Genomic DNA, 21,121 nt, shown 5'->3' on the forward strand with positions numbered 1-21,121 from the left:
GTTGCTGGCCTTTTAACAATAATAACTCAGGTGTATCTCCTTTTTTAGATGGAAGTTCAAACTTAACAGTATCTACCGAAACATTGGTATAACAAACAGATGCACAACTGAGATAATTTCCTGTGAACCCTAAAATTTGGATTGTTCGAATTAAATGTGTTATGCCCAATTTAATAATCCTCGTAAATTCCATAGGTCCATAATTAATGTTAAGAGATTAATACCACCTTGGAAACCAATGTGCAGGGGCCTCTACTTAAATAGGCTGCTATCAGTAGGCTGCTAAATGATAGCACCTGTTAAGCTGTTGCGGTGGCGGTGGGACTGCCACACGAGCGCACATGCGCCGAGCTGAGTTGGCTGGCAAGTGACGGCCGGATGGGATGAGACATGGCTGGCTGCTCTCCTCCCCCCTTTCGGACGTTACATTTTGGTGATTAAAGACAACGTAACTATTTTGGTGATTAAAGACAACGTAACTGACGAAGAGCCATTACAGAACGTCTCTCTAGTGCTCGTTAACCTCCCATCACCGGGATAGAGAGCCATTACAAATCACTCATCTCTCTTGTGCGCGCTAACCTCCCATCACCAGGATAGAGAGCCATTACGGAAAGGATCTCACGTAACCTCCCATCACCGAGTTAACCTCCCATCACCGGGATAGAGAGCCATTACAAATCACTCATCTCTCTTGTGCGCGCTAACCTCCCATCACCAGGATAGAGAGCCATTACGGAAAGGATCTCACGTAACCTCCCATCACCGGGATAGACAGAGATAAGAACACTTTTCTTCTATTCATCCTTCTCTGGCTCCTCTCCTCTCTCGGTACACCTCTCCCTTGTGCGCGTTAACCTCCCATCACCAGGATAGAGAGCCATTACGGAACGGAAATATCATAACCTCCCATCACCGGGATAGACAGAGATAAGAACACTTTTCTTTTGTTCATCCTTCTCTGGCTCCTCTCCTCTCTCGGTACACCTTCCACCCTTCTGTTCCTGTGCTGCTTTGGTTTCCTTGTTTCTGAGCACCTGCGCGCACGGGTACTCGGGACGAGAAGGTCTCCAGAACTCCCTCCTCCTGAGAACCTACATGGGTAGGTAGGCGATCAAGTTTTTGGGAGCGTGTTCTTCACGTGATTGCTCTTAGCACTGCATTATCTTTTTCGTCTACATCAACATGTCAATCTGCGTCGACACTGGTGGAGGCAGCGGCGGCGGTACTGGTGGAGACGAAAACGACTAGATCAACGGAGGCAACAATACCAACAATGCCTCATCTAGTACCAGAACATTTTCTGGGTATACCACTATTCTTATTTCGGTGTTAAACATGTTTTTAGATGCTATTGTTACTGTTACCATATTAATGTTTATCACCATGCCGAGACACAACCGAGAATGTACATGTGCTCCATTACTGGTCGAGATGCACACGATGGCCAAGAGAACTCAGGCTTCGGTCAGGACTGTGCTTCATTGTCTGCTGCTACAATGTGCAGATTGGCGCACGCCATCCATATCAGGGTTGGTGGCCAAAGCTTGCAAGGTTGAGGGCAGTGTCGAAGAAGCTGCTTTAATTTGCTCCGCTCCCTCCGTTTAAGCTAATTATGAAGCATTAGGATGTGTCACATTACTAGATCAAATTAATTATTTAGGAACGAAAGAGGTATTGTACTATCCAGATTTATATCCAGATTCATAGAACTAGGATAAGTCACATCGAATACTAAATTAATTTTGGAGAGAGAAAATATGATAATTAATCCATGTCACAAGGGGCATTATGTGCGAGGATTTTCTAAACCAAGGAAGCAACTCCAGCAGGAAGCACATGCGCGGTGTTCAAATGTTTGTCCATGTCCTCTTTTTCTTTCATCAGCTTTATTAATATAGAGAACAAATTTTCTGAGATTTCCTTTTTCAAAATGGAATGGAGCATACCACTTAATTAGGCTGTGTTCTGGAGGTCAGGTTGGGAACTCCCCTCTCACGAACTTCACGTAAAACGGAACGACACATTTTTTTATGATTAATTAAATATTACTAGTTTTTTTGAAAATTGGATTGATATGATTTTTAAAGCAACTTTTGTATAGAATTTGCAAAAAATACACACCGTTTAGCAGTTTGAAAAGCGTGCGCGTGGAAAACGAGAGATGTGAGGTTTTTGGGTAGCTACTCATGATGAATAGATTAAACACCAAGTTCATGCTAGATCATAAGAATTGTGCTCCTCCGGATTGTGATCTTTCTTGTGTTCTTTGTCAATCGGCAGCTGTTGAAGACCTCATGCGTCTGTTCTTTTTATGCCCGTTTGCCCAAAATTGTTGGAGTCTTCTAGGCATTACTTGGGATACTACTCTCTTTTTGGAAGCAATGATGTTTATAAGGGCCAAATTGGATTATCAGGGGAGCTGTTTTATGGAGAAATTCCTTTATGCTGCTTGGCATATATGGAAGCAAAGAAATGGGTTCATTTTCGAGCAAAAGACCCCTTCTTTCATCACTTGGAGGCAACTCTTAAAGGGTGACCTCTTCCTTCTGTTGTTTAGAATTTCTGCGAGATATCACGATGTAATCATAAGTTGGATTAATAGGTTGTAACTTTGTTCTTGTTTTCTTAATAAAGTTATTCTAACAGCGGGGGCCTCTCCTGCTGTGTTCTCTTAAAAAGAAGTTGGGAAAGAACTCGGCCTTAATTGAATGTTGTTTTTGTTTTCCTATGTTCAGAAATTGAAGATTAGTACTCTTATACTAGCAACACATTTACACTAAACAAAAAAAAACTGTGAAAATACTTAGACTTGTTTTTTACCTGATAGTACACTTGGTCTTATTTGAAAGATATCCTTCACAAGAAACATGACAAAAAAGCTGACAAATATTAAACTGCGTCCCATTTTAATAATAAAAATATGTTATTAGTTTTTTTTCAATAAACAAGTATGTCTTGATTCAAAGTTCAAGCAAATAAAGGAGAGTCATCACTATATACGTGCTGAATAAACGTCAACACAAGTACACCCTTTGATTCAAATTTTGTATATGTCGAGACGTGACAGCTGATCATTATTTGTTAGTAACATTTACATGTGGGTACAACATTCCGTCTTCGCTTCTGCACACGACCATAAAAACTCGAACACTTAATTTACAACCTCGTTATTATCGGACGGTGTCGGAAGAAATTGCGTTTGGGTGGTGTGGTTGAGTGAAGTGTACTTCACAGAACGGAGCGACGAATTAACTCATGATTTATTAATGATTTATTAAGTACTAGCCAAAATAATTTGAAAAATAGATTAATATATTTTTTACAACTTTTGTATAAAAACACACATTTTACCAGTTTATGAAGCGTACGTGCGCGTGAAAAACGAAAGATGTGAGGTCGGAAACCTTAATTAAAAGAAAAATTTTGAAGAGCAGGACACGTGGCTGTCCCAGATTGGCCGCAAGTTAAGCCCGGGTTGTTTAGTTTGATTTTAAAACTTGCCATACCAGAAAATACTTTCAAAATGCTTTCTGTTAAGGAACTTATGGGCCTAGGCCCATAAAGTCCCAGCCCATATACATTAATTGGGTCCGTACCGAAACCTTCCATATATAACATACGGCTATATAAGAAGGAGGGAGGATACTCATTGTATACACTTGTGCTTGAGGAGAATAGAGGAATGAATGAGAAGAGAGTCTCACCCCATATCTTATGTCTCTACTTTCGTAGACATTATGCAACCCCTCTGGACTACGGATGTAGCACAGGGGTTGCATAATACTTTCAAAGCTTTCGATCGGTGCTCAAGTTATTGGTGTTATGAATTTTGAGGCAGGATCGGGGACTAGGGATGAAAACAGGTCGGGTTCGGTCGGATCTAACCATTCCCATATCCTAACCTTTATTTTATAATCGGAAATGGGTTGGACACGGATAGTGCCGAATGCGGATACAAACTCGGATAATGTCAAGCAAAAATTACGTACCAAAATGGATACGTATACTATCGGTTACGAATATTTATTCGAATATCAAGTCGAAGCAACAATCTTATATATCACTAGATAATGACCATTTAACAATTCCATATATCTATAATACGATTATATTAAGCCATTAGGACTTAGGAAATAAATAGAGTACAACACATCATATTAGAACCAATACATAGTACTAGAAAGTGCATCACAAAAACATAATGTGGGTAATATCCGAATTTTTTACCGGATAATCCGTATCCGTCGGATACTACCTTCCCGAGTCTGATCTCATATCCGCCAAAAAAGACCCGTATTGGGGCCCGATATCCGTGAAAATTCCCGGATACCCAAATTGTCCCGAAATAATGTGGCTGGGCGGGCTGGCGGAAAATACCCGCCCTTTTTTCACCCCTACCGGGGACGACAGCCATAATGTTGACGTCACGACTGAGCAGAAGAATACACCTAGGAGCTTTACTCAATTAGGGCCTCCATGATTTGGAGGTTATTTTTGAATAGTCCCACATTGGTTGTGGAAGGGCAAGGGACCTAATATATAAGTGGGGGAACTGCTCATATTATTGTCTAGCTTTTGGGGTGGGAAAAGCCCTTTACGATCCAACAATTGCTTTCAAAGCCTGGCTAGTTCAACATCTCTGACCTGAGGGACAAAGTGTGTGAAGGCCTGATGGACCGTGATTGCCTGCGGGGCCACTATGGCTGAGAGACCGTGGGGAAACGGTGAAGGGGCGGTGAATGGCTAAGGGACACCAATGTATAAAGTGGGAGATTGTTGAATAGTTCTACATTGGTTGTGGAAGGGCAATGGACCTAATATATAAGTGGGGGATCCCCTCACCTCATTGGCTAGCTTTTGGGGTGGGAAAAGACGTTTACGATCTAACAATTGATGCATATCCAGGTACTACTTGGGAGGGGAGAGAGGGCCCTTGTTTGAAGTTCACCAGAGATTGAGGAGATAACAAACCCAACCTCAGCGGCGTAGCTAGAGTAAAATGGAGGAGGATCGAGATTTTATCACAAGTATATCAATTTTCAAACCACATTGTCAATTTGAACAACAATTTTTGACATCACAATACAAATATGCATGCATCAATAAGATAAAAGAAGTTATAGACAATGTTTTCCAAAATGAATCCACTAATAACGTTGGTAATTGGTTACTGATTCATGATCAAAAGATGATCAAAATATGCAAACATAGACAAACTCCATTCTACCTCAACATTCTCAATGATTTGATAGCCTACAAAATGAGAACATCCAAATCGGTTCTCATTTTTTTCAAATAAAAAGAAGAGTCCAACATCTTCTTTATTAACTTCATCCGACTTCTACACTGGCCTGGCTAAAAAAAGTCCAACGAGCATATATACAATCATTACCTTTAACAATTTTAGCCTTTAACAATATCTTTTTCAACAAATGCTTCATATTCATCATCCTTGTTTGCTCTAATCATGCTCTATATATCTTTGTGTTTTCAGAAGTTTTAGTTGTGTACATATATACTTTTTTTAATCATTCGTTCAAGTATGGAAATAGAAAGACAATTGGCATGACTTATATCCAAGTAGCACCTTCAACTCAAAATTTTCCTCTAATTTGAAATTTTACTCCAATTCTTGAGAACCCCAAATTGAAATCTACTGACCTCCTAACCCTATTACATGAAAAAAATAACAACCAATAAGTCAATAACAATTTAGGGCTTTATCTCTAATAAATCGAATTGATTGAAAAAGAAATGTGAGAATTGCAAATATACCACTACTCTCAACCTCTAATTCGAAATAGCCATTAAAAAACACAAACTACAAATTTGCAACTGAAACTGATATGCGTACCTTCCGTTTGCCATTGCCTTTGGGCTAGTGCAAATAAGAAGACATAAATAATTCATAAAACTAATGTGAAAAACAAAGCTGTTTTGCCCCCCTCTCTGTTCCTCTCGCACGCAGAAGTCACCATCTCCCAGAAAGGCACAACCTATAGACGGCCATAAGGCCCGAGGCCCAAGGCACGACCATTTGGCCTAGCCCAAGCACGACATGGCCCGATAGTTGGGCTGTGTTTGGGCCGAAGCCTTGGCACAGTGGGTTGGTCCGGCACGGTACGGTCAAAGAAAAATAGTAGAAGGATCCAAAATTGACTTAAATCAACCATATATGGTAAGGCCCAAACAAAGATGAATACAAAATAGACTCATTCCATCCATATGATACACAGCCCAAAGAGTTGAGGGATGAAAAATAGACTTATTCTATAGAGAAGCACAATAGGCTACCGTGCCTTCGGACCGACATGGCATGACCCGACGTATAGATCGGTCCAAGCCTGGTCATGCCTAGGCCGAGCGGCCCGTTTGGCCATCTACAGCAGGACCCGATTGGCTGATTCCCTCCCCTCTCCTCGAACCCTCCCCAAATCCTCTCATCTCTTCTTCCAAATCAACAGCAAATCAAATATAAATTTGTTGCAATAAAGTAGGATATGGGAATAGAAGATCTTGCGGGGATATATTTTGAAGGGCAGCAAGTCGGCGTGGCTGTGGCGGGCGTGGGCGGCGGCAGTTCGTGACGCTACAGAAGCATTAGCGGCCAGCGCGACGGAGGCTTGTGAAGCTGCGGCAAACAACATCAGCGTGCGCGGCTGCACTTGGGAATGCAGCTGCAGCGGCTTGCTGCTTCGGACTACAGTAACAACAAGATGTTGTAGCAGCACCGTGGCGGCAGAAGAAAAAGGAGAAGAAAGGCTCTGTTGCTTCAATTTCTTTGGCAGGGTAATATTATCCTAATTTTCATCAAAACCCAACAGTGTTAGTCTGATCTATGAGCCTAATGGCAAGGATGCTGGGTTCTATCTTTTTTTTTTTGCAAATATGCAATTACATTTTTTATAATAGCAAATTCACACTATCAGTTAAAAGTTAAAACCGGTGGCAAATATGCAATTGACACAAAAGAAATAGATGAAGCATTATCTCTTACTTTGTTAGACTCATGCGTGGCTGCATAGCTGATGGAGTGACCGAATGATGTTATGGAAGTGTGGCCTCACGTTGGCACATGGGAACGGTAAGGGTTGATCCATTTATCCACTAAATCTAACCGTAAATTATCCTAAAGGATTTTTGGGTCGCTTCAAAATTATAAATAGATCAAACGGATCAAACCATTAGAACCTAAGTTTAAGGGGTTCAACCCAAAATGACTTCACAAGTATAAATGTTTCAAAAATTTGTATAAATTAAAGTTGCTTCTCTATATAATAATTCATTCCTACGAAATTCAACTAAATTTAAAAAGTTTTCATAGTGTGAATGCGAGTTTAAAATTTTTTTGTCCCAGTTTTACACACATATGTAACTAGAATTTTTTAGTCCTAGTAATGCATCGTGGGCCCCCGCATGTCTAAATGGCTTAAAATTTGAACATAGTTGCTTCTCTATATAATAAATCATTTCTACAAAATTCAACTAAATTTGATAAGTTTTTATAATGTGAACGAGAGTTTACAATTTTTGGGTCCGAGTTTTACACACATATTAGTATATTAGTAGTATATTGTGGGCCCTACATGTATAAAGGGCTCAAAATTTACACAAAGTCACTTCTCTCTGTGCAATAAATTATCTCACCTAAATTTAACAGGATGGATAAGTTTTTATAGTGTGAACGTGAGTTTAAAAATTTTGGATCCAAGTTTTACATACATGTAAATAAAAGTTTTTTTTTTTGTCTACTAGTAGTGTAGCCGATTCCTTTGGATATCCATGGATAACCTATTAATATAAATATATACCCTATTGAATTTAGGTTCCATCCATATCCTAACTATTCCCATCCTGTTGGCCGCTGGGTGCTTGGCTTCCTTTAATTTACTAGACGATTGGCGAGTCAGCGGATGGCCGATGGGTGGCCATCGGCCGTAGCGCTGTGCGCCTGTGTTGAGGCAGCCAGCGAGGGCAGCAGTCGTAGCCGTGACCGCCGTTCTCCAGGCGGGGGCGACGATGCGTGAGTGGGACTGGGACTGATGGTAACGGGATGTCCAATCTTACCTTTACCTTTTGGTAAAGATAACTATCGATTTAACGAAAACTTGACACACATGATTCGGTTTCCGATCGACACGGTCGGAACCCTACAATCACAACAAAACCGAGCTAGCGGTAAAATTGCAATGATAGAAATAATCTAAGCAAAACCCAACTCTAAATCAATGACGACTACTGAATATATAGAGGTTATAGAGAGGTTATAGGGTCAACCTTGGACCCCTGGACACGTCCCTAGTGGACTTCGACGTGATACACAGCCCAACGGGCCCAAAGAAAATTTTGCAAATCTATTCCGTAATTGTATAGTTTATCATAGAACCTTCTGGTTTTCAGTTCAGAACAATGGGTTTTACCAAAAATTCTTCTGAATATCTCAGTTTAGATTTCTAAAACCAACTTTTGCCAATGGGTTTTCATTGGAAAGTGGAACCAATCAAAACTTTTGTCCTAGTTTTTTTTTCATACAGCTTGGTATCCACAATTTTTATTGAGTACATTTCACTTTGGGACATCTTTTTATTGGCAATGTTTTGCTTTGATCACCTTTCAACCAATGTTTTTACTTTGAATTGGGTAATCTTTTCTTTATCTCGTTTTGGACCACCCGACTCTCTTCCCATGCATTTTTTTCGTTTTGGACCTCTAATATGTCGGCTCCTGCTACTCAATAAACTCTCTCATTTGTATGTATACCATTTTCTTTGACATATTATAAATTAGATGAAGATGCATAAAAGAGTTGATGGTCCAAAATGATACAAAGGTAAAATTATTTGATCCAAAATAAAATATCGGTTGAAGGATGACGATAAAAGGTCCAAAGTGAAATTAGCTTATGATCATGATTGTACATCCACACGGCATGATAAAGTGGATGTTGCTGATTGGCGAAGATGCGCCAGCTCCGTTGTTGGCGCGCGTGCCCACAGAAGCTAGGCCGTCTACTTACATACTTGTTTTTTATTTTTCTTTTCTCGACTTTTCCGTGTGTACCATTTTTTCGTGATATTTTTGTGCTTTTATTTTTTATTTTTTGCGATTTTTTAATGTATTTTAGAATTTGAATCTTTCACATCAAATTTTAAAACATTCTAATAAAAACATTCAACTCGAATTTTGAACTCAAGTTTTAAAACTTTAATATCATGATTCAAAACACCCAACTTAAATTTATAATGGTTTCAACTCAAAATTCAAAACTTGAATAAATATTCAGTTGAAAGTTTTCAAACTTGACTTGAAAGTTTTTCAATCCGAGTTAAAAGTTTTTAAATGTTGAGATAATTGTCTTCAAACATCGAGTTGAAAGTTTTAATTTTTCACTATAAAGTTTACTTCTTCAAATTTTAAATTAGTCTAAAACACGCTATACATAAAAATGTAAGTTAGAGAAAACAATATATCTAATGTGGAGTCTCTCTAAATCTGAAAAAAAGAATTGTACAGGAAAAGAGGCACGCGCGTGAGAGAAAAAGGAGAAAGGAGCGTGGGAGAGAGAAAAAAAAGAAGCTAAAGAAAAACCAAAAAAGAAAAAAAAAAAGAAAGCACACTAGAAAAAGGAAAAAAAGAGAAGCGTGCCGCTGGAGTGGAGACCGTGTGCAACTTGAGTTTCTAGCGCATACGCGCGAGATATGAATTTCGTGCTAAAATAAAACTAGCAGTTATCAACTAGCTGTACAATTCACTGTCGTCCTAGCTCATACGGCCGCATGTAGAGGCTGAGGCCTACCAGACTACAATTACGACCCTTTTAACTTTTTATTAGTAGAGTATATATCTTTTATCCACCAGATAATTTCGTGGTCTTTTTTGCCGCAACGTGCCCCTTTTCACACCAACAAAAAGCCGAAAGCGCATATACTACATATGTGTGTGTGTGTGTATATATATATATATATATAGAGAACTACTATATGGCGCCTTAGGGTGCTACGTATTAAACGGCACCTGTCACAGTGACCAGACCCACCCACTGCCCACCACCCCACTCCCCTCGTGGCTCCACCCACTTTGATTCACGAGTTAAATTTTTACTACTACATAGCCCACCATATATATCCACGTTTAATCAGTTAATTTTTAACTACGTATGATTCAGCAACTATAATAAACGTGACTTAGCATATTGAGTTATTTATTAACTAAAGGAAACTTTTTTTCCTCATGCCTTAATTTTTTTTGTTATTATTATTTTTCTTCTGTTTCATTATGTTTTTGCAAGTAATTTTTTTACTCATGCATCTGTACGCCTGTATCCACCATTCTCATTCTTTAATTTCTCATAGGATCCTGATTTTTCGGATCGACGATGAGACATATGAGAGGAGATCCTAACATCCCTCAACTATCGAGGCGGATCATGGGGGATTGACGCCCTGTTCTTCTTCCTAGCCGGTGGAGGAGCGTTGGCGGCGACGTCTCTAACGGCATGGACTCGTCAGTGCGGTGGTGCCGATGGTCTTCTCCCTCGGGAATGAGATTTTGTTTTTCTGTTTCTTTTTTATTTTCTTTTTGTATTTTTTACAGCAGCAAGGAGGCTACCCCGATTTACGCTGATCTGGCGACAGTGCGGCGGTGGCAGCCGTGCGGGCGAGGCCATCCCGAGCGGTGGCCGGTGACTGGGCGACCTGGTGGGGTGGAGCAGCGGTGGCGTGGTGGTCGTTGGCAGGGACGCCATCGGATCTGTGGCCACCGATGGTCGTCACGACCAGGAGCAGCCGCAGCATCATCCCTTCTCCCATCGTCTTCCATTGCAGTGGCAGGCCAGGCCTGATGGCGTCGCATCCATGGCCGCTTCCTCACCACCGCCATCACTGTGGAAGATGACGACGGGAGGGACAGCAGCAACAAGAGGAGGCGGTGGCACTGCCGACACAAGCAAGTGTCATCGACGGGCTACGACGGCAAAAAAACATCCACCATGCGCCGCTGCCGCCCTCTGGGCCTTCTACCCTCCTTTCAAGCAACTCCCTATGGTGGTCGCAGCGCCACTGGGATGACCTCCGATCCGTTGGTGTAGGCTGCAGACAAGATGATGGCGCTTGGATCTACAGCTGCATGTGTTCATCGTCGCTGTCGAGCTCCAGCCAGGCCTCTTCCTGTCAGTGCTGCCTGGACGCTCTGTGTGGTGGGGGTTTTTCTCCGAGGCGTCGATGCCTCGTTCATCTTCACCGGCGGAAGGAGCAGAAAGGAGGACGACGATTAAACAGTCGACGCCCGCTATTTCCGTTTTTTCTATCTAGACATCATCGAGAGCAACCCATGTTTATTTCCTCACCCCGTGTCCATGTTCTTTTTTTGTTCTTTTTTTTTCCCACCGTGTGTATAAGTGTATCAAGATCATCACTACATGCACGTGATTCATCCCAGTGGAGTTAAAAAAATTACTAGGCCATGTCTTTTTTTATGTCAACAAAAATCTTACTCTGCCCACTGGAAATGATAAAGTGAAAATGCGTAGTATTTTTTTTTACTTGATAAGTTTAGGAGAGACTCCAACCAGGGAAAATATATGGTGAAAACAGCATATACAGTGAAAATCTAGAAACTACCTTTGGATCGAAAAATAGATGTTCGCCAACATCATCACGAGTAAAAGTTTTACTCGCATATTCACTCATGAATAAAAATTTTACTGGGAGTAAAATCTACTCGCATATTCACTGATGAGTAAAAATTTTACTAGGAGTAAAATTTTTTACTTACGGTGACATGTACGAATCTCGGACGTCTATTTTTAGTTTCAACGGTAGTTTACAATTTTTCACTACGTTTGTAGTTTGCACTAAATAATTCCCTAACCATGTCGAAATAATCGGTACAATAATTTTTTTACTCGACAAATCTGTTGGATGGAACTCTGAATAAAGTGGACAGAGAACATGGAGTAATTTTTTCACTTAACAAATCTACGGGAGAACCCAATAAAGTGGAACGTACAGGAAACGAGAGATGGATGCATTCAGAAGCACGAAAGCAATTTTTTTACTGGCCGATCAATGCATATTGAACAGGAGCTAGTAACTTTTTAACTACCCAATATGATATCGTGTGGACGCTGTTCAAAAAGTTAAAAAGTTAAATCTTTTTAACGGGACCTAATCTAATCGGGCAGTGATTTTTTTTACTCGTGACTGGATACATGCGGCATGAGAAGCAAAGTGATTTTTTTACTCGCTCTTAGTGGGAACCAGCAGGTGTATCGAACGAAAAAAATCTGAGATTGAAAACAACTATGCGTATCTAACAGAAATTTCGGAGAGGATAGCTTAGGGGCGCTAGAGAAAAATTGATAAATCCGGGTGAGCAAGACGTTGGAACGTGGGGGTGGGAGCGGGGACGCCAGGGAGGAGCGATGGAACGGAAAAACCGGGAGTGGGGGAAGTCGTGACTCGCGCTATGAAGTTTCGTAGCGCATGGTGTTTATGTGTGGCGCTACCTAGCGCCACCGTATGTATATATACACATATATATATATACATATATACTTATATATATACATACATATATATACATATATATATACATATAATTGCTATCCTTCACATCCCCAAATCTTGTAAATTTTGGACCACTGGATGTGCTTCACGATTCGTACTTCAGTTGCTTCTTTTTCAACTCCGCCGACCTCCTCTACTTCTCCGGCACTGGCGACAACCCAAATTGGCGGGGAGAAGGGGAAGAGGGGGGGGAGGAGTTCGCCGGTTTTAGAGGGATGGTTGTGGGAGACGACAGACTGGCGGTGGGCGGCGAACTCCTATGTACAATTTGTCAATCTCAATGGGCGGTCCTTTCAAGTTACTGAAGTTGATGAAAGATACAAAATGAGAAGTATGAACTAGTGCCGTTTTCGTGCCGCGTCATGCCGCATATCCTCTCAATGTACGTCCACTGTAGTTTCTACCCGATCATCCTTCTTGAATTGAATCGAGGCGTATTCCGCGACCACTTTGCTTGGGCTGTTTTGTAGGCTGCTGCCGTGCCCGTTTGCGCCATGCGCTGTCAGCTGAAACTTGCATATTTTTGAATCGTTTCTCAAAATTATCTGCATTTATGTTATTCCATTATCTAAAAAAATCTGCATTTTCTTTTCAAAATACTTCAGATTGGGTACTTTCTCTTTAAAAAAAAAGGCAAAATTGATTATATAGCATTGAAAGTTTACATTATTGGTTTTATAGCACTAAAAGTTAAAAAGATGGTGGTACTTATTGTTTATAAGCACGCTTTTCAAACTGTGTTTCGTGCGACATATTCCTATACAAAATTTTCTTTGAAACGCCAAATAAATATATTCTTTAAATTAGTACTAGTTAATTCTTAATTATTTGTGTGCTAATGATCCGCCACGGTTTGGTTGCTAGGATAAGCTCAGCTCCAACCTCACATTCCAACTATGAATTGTCTATCTAATTAATAAATGAATATCAAATACCCATTGTCTTTCAACGCTAAAGAGATTTGCTAAATCTCATCCCCAAAATTTTGTTTTCGAGAACCTAAACAGAATTTGATGTGTCAAACAAAAATGTTCTTCCAAGAGATTGGTTAAAACTGATTTCCTAAAGGAAAAAAGTGGGTCCATTGAAAACTACCCCAAAAAAAATCTCATTCTCCCACTATATCGGGGTCACCCACTAGTGGTGATCGTGCGCGCTCGCCCGCACGTCTCGCGATGGATTGGGAGGGAATCCGATTCCCTACAAGTGGAGAATGAAAAATCAGGATTGAGGAACTGGATTTATTGAGAGCCGATAGGAAATCTATTGACAAAAATCCCCAAAATCTGGGATTGGGAATGGCTTACAGATACTGTTGGCGATCATGTCATTGACTCAGAAAATGTGATTAACAAAATAATCAGACATAAATATAGATTAGGAATATATTTTGTCATAGTGCGCAGCCCAACCTATCATGAGTGGTCCACCTAGATTAATTATATTGGTTCTGCTCTTCCACGAGCACAACTCGATCTTGTTTCTGAGCCTATACAATCTAAAAGTATAAGTTTAGGAGAAAATCTTTGCCATATCCTTTCTATACCTATTAGTTTTATCTAGTCCTCCACGTGCAACTAAGTTTTTATTTTGATCCATTCCGTACTTATTTAATTAGTTGAACGTTAGATTTTTTTTTTTCGAAATGACTACATTACTCCTCCCTTTTACATAAAAGCTAGCCTCTTTGCATAACATAATCATGAAGGTGACAACATCAGTTACAATTATTTGAAGGGAAGACAATTGTTCGACAAAAAAATATTTAAAATTTTCAAATGAATTGCAATCAAATTTAATAAAATTTCAAAAAGGGAAATTGCACAAATAATAATTTATTTATCCTATTTTCCTCTTCACATAAACCAAATTTTATATATTTTTTTAAACAACCGCAACCAAATTTGAACAGATCTCCATGGACACATAAGGTGAAATACCACTTGAAATTTCACCAAATTTAACTAAAGGTCATTTTAGAATCAAAATTTGTGTCATATAATTATATCCTTTAGGTTTTAATTAAAAATTGTTTTTCCCTTGAGAACTATGCTCTTCAATTTAGCTATCAATGGTGGCAGGTCATGAGGCCTTCAACAGGACCACCGAAGCTAGTAAGTCTACATGATGAGTAAGCATGGCGAAACGCAGCGAAGCAACTGAAGCTACATGCGTGGCGTAGTGTGGACGCGGATCGTCTGACTTTGCCGAGTAAAGTCACGCTGTGACTTTCAGGCCATATCCACCGTCCGACTCCGACTCATCCGACGGAGGACGTCTCTCCCGCGCGCTGCTTCCTGCCATTAATGCTATCCGATTGCTGATTCCATCCGAAGATTAATTAGTGTAATCTGTATTATCAAAACAAAGTGTAAGCAATACATGAGACTACTTTTACACTGGTTGATATGTTCGTATATAGCATATACTTTTTTCGTTTTACACAGTTAATTGCTTGCTTAAATTTATATTGTTACATACTCTCTTGTGATAAAATATAGCAAGAGTATTATGTTTGCTACTCCCTCCGTCCTAAATTATAGGCAACCGAAAATTACGTGAGATTAGTTCGGTAACCGAAAATAACCTGAAACTCTTTTTAACTAAAATTACTTTTTTAAAGAAAAATCAAAATCGGTAACTTTTAACTAATAATTATACTAAACATTTATATGCTAAGTATTATGCATGTTATATCACTATATTTATATTTTAAAGTATTTTTATTTTATACTAATTTCATATTTGCTGAGAATATAATATAAAATAAATTAATGGTCAAAGTACGTCATTGAAGACCGTGTAAAAAATAGACTTTATAATTTGAGATGGAGGTAATATATTTTAGTATGGAACAAATAGTGCTCCTCGTATTTAATTTTTCCGTGTAAATTTTTTGGATGATGCTAATTTGAAACAGGTGTTTAAGTAATTTCAAGGTCCTATGTCTTTTTGTTTGGATATCATCTAGTATTTCATATAATAACAAATATAATAACAAATTGTAACCTTAATTTTTTAATCACCAAAATAAAAATAACTTAACTCACAGAGTTCCAGGCCATTTTTGGTTACCGAACTAATCTCATGTAATTTTCGGTTGCCTGTAATTTGGGATGGAGGGAGTAGCAAACCTAGTACTCTTGCTATATTTTATTACAAGAGAGTATGTAACAATATAAATTTAAGCAAGTAATTAACTGTGTAAAACGAAAAAAAGTACATTTGCTATATACGAAAATATCAACCAGTGTAAAAGTAGTGTCATCTATTGCTTACACTTTGTTTTGATAATATAGATTACACTAATTAATCTTCAGATGGAATCAGCAATCGGATGGCATTAATGGCAGGAAGCAGCGCGCGGGAGAGACGTCCTCCGTTGGATGAGTCGGACGGTGGATATGGCCTGAAAGTCACAGTGTGACTTTACTCGGCAAAGTCAGACGATCCGCGTCCGGCGTGGTGTTGCACCCGAAGAGGAACGAGTCGGGAAAGAGTCATCATAGTGGCGAATAGCCATCATAATGATGAAGGCTAGAGGGTGATGAGCCATAAGGACAAGCTGGATCTTGTAGGACAGCCAGCATGAAGAGGCCCAACCAAGAAGAAAGGTTCTACAAGAGGGCTGGCCTAGTTACGGCCCAAGGCTGGCGCATTAAGGTCATCTAGGCTAGGTAGGACGTAAAGGACGTAAAAGTTTTGTTTACCATGCCTATAAGCTATAAATAGACCCAAGGGGTGTAATGTAGGGACATATTCTAAAAGGATAATATATATACTACTTGCAAGCAAGTGTTTGCTTTCGACAACAACTAACTCATATGTACCAGGTGCAGTCATATAGTAATTCAAATTTCATCTAAAAATATAGTCATTCAAAAAAAATCTAACGGTCAACTAAGGGAATATGCATAGGGGGGTCGAAATAAAAACTCAAAAGGCATATAGGGGAGATGACAAGTGTCGAAGAGTGATCTCCGCTATCGAGGAATCGATGGACCCCCTTTCGTGAGTGGGAGTGCAAGACGAGAGTTGCATTGTGGTAATAAATGAGGCGAAATCGGTTATGCAAGTTGGGGCCGCGTGGAGTATAATACCCTACTCGTGATCATTCTTTGATCTTTGATTCAGAGTCTAACTTACAAGGATGTTGCAAAGTCTATGGAATGCTTTTTCTATTTTTGGACCACCTTTCCAAAGTCTTTACCTCTCCCCTTATAGTTAAGGCCTGTTTAGATCCCTTGGAAAAAATTTTCGCCCGTCACATCGAATGTTTACACACATGCATGTAGTATTAAATATAGAAAAAAAACTAATTACACGGATTGCATGTAAATTGCGAGACGAATCTTTTAAGCCTAATTGCTCCATGATCTGACAATATGGTGCTACAGTAAACATTTGCTAATGACAGATTAATTAGGCTTAATAAATTCGTCTCGCAGTTTACAGGTGGATTCTATAATTTGTTTTGTTATTAGTCTATGTTTAATACGTTAAATGTGTATCCGTATATCCGATTTGACACGCCAAAACTTTTTACCCATGGATCTAAACACAGCCTTAATTGGGGGTACCACAGCACCCGAACCTTGACAACTGGACCCCAATGAACATGAGTTAGGTATGGAAAGTCTTATCACTTGTACACGAGTAGGCCCGAAAGTCGGGTCCTTGTGGGCCATCACGGGGCCAAGCTTGGGAAAAGATCATGTTGTTTCACCATGCATCCCCGTGGTTGGAGAAAGTCCGGGTAAAAGGCTGGCCAAAAGGCCGATGGTAGGGCTCGCTTAGTGGAGAGAGGACTAGGAAGGTGGTAGGACCTGTCAAGCGACACGTTAATCAACCGTGTAGCCTGACTGCACATGTCGCCCCTTACAAGTGATGATGGCGCGCCGCCCTAGTTGCATGCTGGGTAGATAAGTGTTTCATTGTATTTAATGCAAAGCTTACATGCACGAGAGTACGACAGCACAACACGTCTTGTCACCATTAATGTGATGCTATTATCCCCGTGCAGCTCGGGGTGCCAACCTCGGTGGCAAGGGATGATCATGCCCTGAGCTCATATCCCGGCCTTCAACCTGCGGGGAGACCCCAAGCTCCGACCTGATGACGTGTTACTAGGTTTCCCGAGTAGCTGGTGGTAGGAACCCTAGTTCTCACTTCCCCAACAACAAAGCTCAACGGCAAGGGATATGGTAAAAATTATCGTGAGGACTGCTCCCCATTTATTCATGTCAGTATTTTTTATGGCTCTGGTTTTGGAGACAGCAAATCAAGCCAAAATGCAGTTTTCAGCCTTTGCTGACCATGGTTTTTGGTTAGCCATCCAAGAACCTGATAGAACCTTGGCGCACCTTTTCCAATATGCTCATGCTATTGAAAATGATGAAGACCCTAGAAGTGATCTAAGCCTAAAACTTCTTCCCATACAGCCAATTTACAAAACCCATGTGGAACTTGATTACCAACATTTGCCATTGCAGATTAATTAGTAATTAATTAACAATATTAATATGTTTTATGTATGACCTGTATAACTATATATCTACAAAGTCCTCGAGAATTATACTAGTACTATTATATTACCCATGCGTTGCAACTGGATTGTAACTAAGGAAAAAAGATTATCAAACAGTTGTCATTATCTGCATAAATCATATCTTAGTTGTTGTTATTGATATTTGACCTTTGGCCCCACAATGTTCCCATTTTCGGGGCCGTTCAGATTGATGTTATTTTAAACCATACCTTTTTTTTATAAAGTTGTCAAAGATTTGCATACATTTAGTTTTTTTTTGCCAAATTTTAGTAAATACATAACAATATTACCAAAATTTGGTAAGGTTTATTTTGGCTACAATCTAAACAGCCCCTTCCTTCCGAAAAGTAGAATTGGTGAGGGACGGTTGATATGTGGGTACTCTTGATACCACACTAGCTATTCTCATCTTTAAAAAAAGAAGTAGAGAATTGATAGTGGAGGTGTGTTAATTAGATTCAACGGTCATCACCACCACTGTTCTCTTTGAAATGAGTGTTGATATGATAAATACTACAGTTAGAATGTGTGGTCTTGATAATTCTTGAATACTCATTTATAATTCCGGAGTAGTATTAATTTGAGATGCATGGCAGATGGCAAACCCATATAAGAGAACCTACAGCTGCATCACTTTCGGGAGACAAGGACTATCTTCGGACAATTGAGGTAAGTGACACCAACTATTTTCAAAAGGATTTAAAGTTTGCAGTAGTACCGTTGTACATAAACTACTCCCCACCAACTGGGCAGGCAAGCAGGCTGCAGCCTAACTTAAAGCAGTACAATAAATTGAATATTAAAGAATAATGCTTGTACATGTAGACCAAATCTTCTTATACATATTCAACCCTACAATAACTTATGAGGAAATAAATATAGAGGAAAATTAGACGCAAAATACACACTTTTGCAGTTTGAATCTTCAATGCCACTAGACATGAACAAAAACATATGATTAAGAACCAGAACAACAGTGTCGGTGATGTTATGGTTATGCTATCAAAAAATAACAGACACCACGGGAAGATCAAACCTAAAATTAACTAAAGTCTTCATGAACAACATGCAAATATAGTTGGGGGGTCTAACTTTACCACGACTTAGTTTGTTAAGAATGTGACGACAATTTATTGGTCCCACACAAGTATGGGATCATATTTAAGTTAGAAATGAAGTGTATGATGACAATATGACATTGTAGGCATGCATGTGAACTGACAAACCAATGAATATTCCAGTTAACCAAAGAATGTTTGGCACAGCTGTCCGTTAGCAGGTACATATGGTTGATTGAGATATATAGGGTCTTTGCTGATGTCCTTGGAGAGGAAAATATGTTTAAATCACATTTGTAGTGAAAGCCTAGAAACTACCATAGGATGTAAAAATAGATGTGTTATATTTGTGCACGTCACTATGAGTAAAACTTTTACTCCCAATAAAACTTTTACTCATGGTTAAATGAGAGTAAAAGTTGTACTTACGGTGGGGTCGATAAATCTCAAACATCCATATTTACATCTTATGATAGTATGTAGGTTTCCACTACATATGATTCTTGTAGAGTAAATTTACTATCCCACCTTGTAGAATTTTACTATTTGAATCCTGACATGTGCCCATTTGCCACCAGTCCTAATTGAAATTTTCTATATATCACTATTTTCACTTTTCTTGTCCACGTGGCATTACTTTTGTGTTTCTCCCTGTCTGGCGTGGATGATAAGGTGAAAAAACTCAAATAATCTTGGGCCTAGCTATAAGGCCATCCATAACTCTACTTGTCATTTATTGTCCATAGCCTTAAATACATTGTCACGTAAGTAAAAATCTGATGTGGCAAGAGAGTTAATGAGGAGAGAGATAAAAAAAACCAAGAAATCATTTCTCTGGTAAGAAACTATCTCTACACAAGAACCAAGAATGAAAACAAGGAGATGGGTGGATAAAAGGAGAGAGAAGGGCGATAATTGGATAAGAATTTAATTTGAAGACACCATCCATTAGATATATAGTTTATATGCATATTGTCTATATGACATGGCAAGTACGGAAACTACTTCATAGTTTCTGGGTTGGGGATGGCCTATGTCTCCCTAGTCTCCATTGGTCCACCACCACTGAGGGAGAGCGATAAGAGCTACTAGAATCGCTGTGAGGCGAGAAGAGGTGTGGGGCACGACCAACCGTCGTGTCCCAGAGTTGGTTGCTGCTCTATCCATATAGTTGGATGAGATCACCCAAATATTTCATAACACTCCCCCTTGATCGAATCCAAGTTTAATCATTACTCATTTAGTGTTACAGATATCTGTAAAGATAATCTTAGAAATAATTATAGTTAAATACATCACGTAAAACTCCTCGAAAACCCAGTGGGAAAAACAAGGAGAGAACCGTGATATATATTATTGACTATTTTAGATCTATGAGTAAAGCTCATAGTTTGATCCAAAATAGTATAATGTCTACAGTTATCATTTAGTAAAAACCCCAGTGGGGAAAAGCCAAATGATAGGACATATAAACTTATGTTGATATTACCTCGTTAAAAACTTTGGATGAGAAAATCTAAAGGGTAAAACTCATACAAAGGAAAAAGAGCATAATATGATGAAAATAGGTTATTTTCCAGAGGAAGATACTCCCCTTGAATCCTGCAAATTTTTAAGTCGTCTCATACCAATTCCTTCGACACATTTAAAGAATGTGGAGTATGGTAGAGATTTTATGAATAAATCAGCAAGATTATCACATGACTTAGTTTGCAAGATGTTTATCTCTCCATGTTGCTGAAGCTCATGAGGATAAAATAATTTAGGAGCAATATGCTTAGTGATGTTGCTCTTAATATAACCAGTTTCCATCTGAACAACACAAGCGGCATTATCTTTGTAGATAATGGTAGGTGATTCCAATGAACCAATACCACAAGATGTTAATATGTGGTTAACCATTCTGCGAAGCCATACACATTCACGTGACGCCTCATATAATGCAA

The 21,121-nt window shown here is 39.4% G+C and overlaps 1 pseudogene; it reads left to right on the forward strand.

Moving 5' to 3' along the window:
• The first annotated feature begins 10,850 nt into the window (after positions 1–10,850).
• LOC9271174 (uncharacterized) lies at positions 10,851–11,488 on the forward strand (annotated as a pseudogene).
• Positions 11,489–21,121: the final 9,633 nt, after the last annotated feature.

This window comes from Oryza sativa, chromosome 7 (assembly GCF_034140825.1).
Source record: "Oryza sativa Japonica Group chromosome 7, ASM3414082v1".
NCBI classification, from domain to species: Eukaryota; Viridiplantae; Streptophyta; class Magnoliopsida; order Poales; family Poaceae; genus Oryza; species Oryza sativa.